The sequence below is a fragment of the Rutidosis leptorrhynchoides genome, chromosome 10, assembly GCF_046630445.1.
Source record: "Rutidosis leptorrhynchoides isolate AG116_Rl617_1_P2 chromosome 10, CSIRO_AGI_Rlap_v1, whole genome shotgun sequence".
NCBI lineage: Eukaryota > Viridiplantae > Streptophyta > Magnoliopsida > Asterales > Asteraceae > Rutidosis > Rutidosis leptorrhynchoides.
Window position 1 is genome coordinate 150,439,915 of NC_092342.1, and position 4,407 is coordinate 150,444,321.

A 4,407-nucleotide genomic window follows, 5' to 3' on the forward strand; every position below is an offset into this window, starting at 1 on the left:
GAGATAAATTATTTGGATAATTTATATATAATTGTTTATATGTTTAAATGATTATGTTGTGTTATATTTTATAAAAATATTTATAAAATGTGAAAGTAACAAAATAAATACATGTTTATATATATATATATATATATATATATATATATATATATATATATATATATATATATATATATATATATATATATATATATATCAAGTTTATGTATATATATATATAACATTATTATTTAATATAAAGAGTGTGCAGAATTTTGGTCTTCAAGACAAGAACCCATGCTCATTTTGTTACTTCCAACATACACAACTTCATAGGTGCATGGCATATTACTTGAACCAAGGCTTGACCATTATCTATCAAGTGTATCTTCACATTTTAAGCAAGAAAAAAAACTGCATAACACACTTGAGCAGTAGCTGCTGGCCGTGGCCAATTTTGGACTCAAAGGGGGTTCAAAAATTGTTTTTCAAGCTCATATCAAGTGTCTAATTAAATCCTAACTAAAGGCTAGGGTGTTGGTGATAAGTTTGGGGTATTATCTCTTGAGGTTTCATAGTTTTAAAGCTTCATTCATCATCATTCTTACAACTAGCTGCTGTCCAGAATTTTGGGTTCAAAGGAAGTGGGTTTCTAGCTTGGTTTTAAGGTGATTAAGTGTCTAAAACATAATCAAGTTCAAGGGTGGTATTGGTGCATCATCATCTTCTTGTATCAAACAACCCTCAACTAGGTTGAGGAGGTATTACATCTTACTTCCTTCTCTATAAACATATATGTAAGCATTTATCCAAGACTTGATAGTATCATGGAATTTAACTTAATTACTTAACATGTTAAAATGAACTTTACATAATGCTTCCGCTTGTTTTAACTACATTAAATTGGTTTAATGATCAAGTTAAGTTTATGAACATGTTGTTTATGAAACTTGTTAAATTCCATCAATGGTATCAGAGCCGAGGTCTATGGATTATGCTTCTTATATTGTCTTTAAACCCACTATATTTGCATTCCAAGTACATGCATGAAAATGGAATACAAAAATTGTCGGGTTTGGGTGGGTTTGATATGTTGGCCGAATTCTTGGAGGTTCCAAAAGGGTTTGGAACTTGCCATTTGGTCAATTTTATTCCATGTTGTTGTTCACAATCAATGCCTAGACCTTGAGTTTGAATGGATGTTTGTTTGGTTGATTTATTCATTCATTTGGTTTGTATTAATTTATTCAATTTGGTTTGTAATAATTATTCATTTGGTTATGTAATTTATTTTATATTTGGTATGTAAAATAGATTAGGTTGTATTTTCATTTTCTAGACAAATGTATTAGGATATATTTTGTAACAAGATGAAGATACAAGAAGAGGCAAATGAAGAACACAAGAAGATGCATTTGGATTCAAGATTAACTGGGAGATTTGAAAGCTCCTACTTTGTGTTATAACCCCTTAACCGGTGACATTTGGTTTCGGCTAAACAAATGACTACCAAAATGGCTTGATTGTGAACACATTAATTTTGCATGCTTGGTTGTTTATTGTATGATTGTGGATTGTATGTTTGTATGCTACAAGTTAATCACACAAGTTAACAACAAGAAAAATGACAATTTAATTGGTTAAATTAAACATTATTAACGACATGCAAAACGTCAATTTAAATGGTTAAATAATAAACGACTAAAAGGACATTAATAAACGGCTATTAACAACATGATAAGGATCATATATATAAAATGGTTTATATCAAGTAATTGGCTAAAATTACAAGACTTGAAAATGGATTTCAAATGAACCATACACTAAATGCATGTTGGTGTATGGCATGAAAGTTTTCTCAAACTAGAATTAATGAAAACTTAAAATCCCTTATTATCAAGGCAAACAAGTTAAACGCCATCCTTTTGTGTGACACTTGAAAATATTAGGGAACTCATAATGGGATAAAGGTTACCTAACCGTTATGAGCAAACTAATATGATTTAGGTAAATTTCGCACACTTGTGGGATAAAGGTCACCTAACCACTTGTATGTTAAAATTACACGTTTACACAAGTAGGACAACTTGATTTGGGAATCATGAACTTAGGGTCACCGAAGCATGAGGAACAAATAGGCGTTGATGGGATAAATATGCCATGCAAAAGGATTGCATGATCCCATAACTTAGAAGTTGCAAAAGGATTGCAATCCTCATATAATGACTACCTAGCTAAATCAAATGACTGGATAAAGGTCACCTAACCAAAATTTGGCTTACCGTTGGATTTAAAGGGTATTGATTATTAAATTAAAATTGATACTTAAACAACTTTGTTAAATTTTGTAGATGGCCGCCAATAACAACAACATTCCAAACGCACCAATAAACTTTAACAACCTATCTTTGAGGTCAATCCTCGAAAAGGAAAAACTCAACCATACAAACTTCATGGATTGGTTCAGCAATCTAAGAATTGTCCTCAAACTAGAGGACAGGGCGTATGTGTTGGAAGACCCCATTCCCGATCAACCGGACGAGGATGATACAGAAGGCATGACTTATTGGGAGAAATATTACACCGATTCGTTGCAAGTTTCTTGCCTCATGCTTAGGACTATGATACCCGAACTCCAAAAGGATTTTAAGCATCATAGTGCATATGACATGATCACACAGTTGAAGGAGATGTTCCTTCAACAAGCTCGTGTCGAGCGCTTTGAAACTGTCCGAGCGCTTCATGCATGTCGGATGGACGACACCCAATCCGTTTCATCTTATGTCCTTAAGATGAAAAGCCTGATTGATCGAACGAACCGTCTAAATTGCAACATGTCTAATGAATTAGCTACGGGCCTTATCCTTAACTCATTGTCAAAGAGGTTTGACACATTCGTGTTAAATTATAACATGAATGGTTGGGATAAAAGCATTGGCGAATTACATGCCATGCTTAAGACGGCCAAAGCGAGCATGGGTAAAAGGGCTTCACCCATGTTTATGATCAATGAAGGCGGGTCCAAAAACAATAACACTTCTAAGCCAAAGGTGGCTAAGAGGAAAGGACCCACCTACCATGGCAAGGGCAAGGGAAAAGGGAAAGTGGTTACCCCAACCAATAATAATAAGAAGCAAAAGGTTGCCGGTAAAGCTAACCCCAAGGAAGATCCGTGTTTTGGTTGCGGTGAAATGGGTCACTGGAAACGCAACTGCCCGGTCTACCTAAAGGAGTTGAAAGAAAAGAGGGATGCAGGAAAAACCTCAGGTAATGTATATATGGTATACATTGAGCTTAGTATTACTTCTACTAATACATGGGTATTAGACACAGGATGTGGAACTCACATTTGCAATTCTATGCAGGGGTTCAAAAGAAGTAAACAAGAAGCGGGAACATCAAGTCTCTAAATGGGTAATGGAGCTAAGGTGCACGTAGTAGCTCAAGGAGACTTTATTCTAAAGCTTCCAGGTGGTTTGGAACTTATTTTGAAAAATGTTTTGTATGCACCCGATTTATCGCGAAACATTATTTCTGTATCCCGTTTGAAACAATATGGTTTTAATCTTAATTTCATTAATGATGATATCCATGTTTCTTTAGATAATGTGTTCTATTTTAAGGCTTCACCTTCAAATGGTATTTATGAATTGGTTCATGATGACACATCATACAATAGCTCAATGTTCCAAGCAAACACCAAGAAACTCAAAAGGGATTTGAGTGATTCCTACTTATGGCATTGTCGCCTTGGTCACATAAACAAGAACCGAATGCATACACTTCAAAAGAATGGACTTTTGAAATCAAATGATCTAGGCTCGTTTGATGTATGTGAATCTTGTTTACAAGGAAAAATGACTAAAGCACCTTTCAAAGGGACCTATGAAAGGGCAAAAGACTTATTGGGATTAATACATTCAGATGCATGTAGACCCTTTAAGCCCATAACTAGGAATGGTGAAAGATACTTCGTCACTTTCATTGATGACTTTAGTCGTTTCGGATATGTCTACTTATTAAGACACAAGGATGAAACTTTTGAAGCATTCAAGGAATATCAAAACGAAGTAAAAAATCAACTTAATAAGACAATCAAGGTACTTCGTACCGATAGAGGAGGTGAATACCTAAGCGATGCTTTCCAAGATCATCTTAGAAGTTGTGGGATTATCTCGCAACTTACTCCACCCGGGACACCACAACTTAATGGAGTTTCCAAAAGGAGGAACCGAACCCTAATGGATATGGTTCGATCTATGATGGCTAGAAGCTCGTTACCTCTATCATTTTGGGGTTATTGTCTATGCTCCGCGGCTCGTATTTTAAATATGGCCCCAACCAAGAAAGTGGAACGAACACCTCATGAGATATGGTTTGGAAAACCTCCATCTCTATCATACTTAAAGGTATGGGGATGTGAAG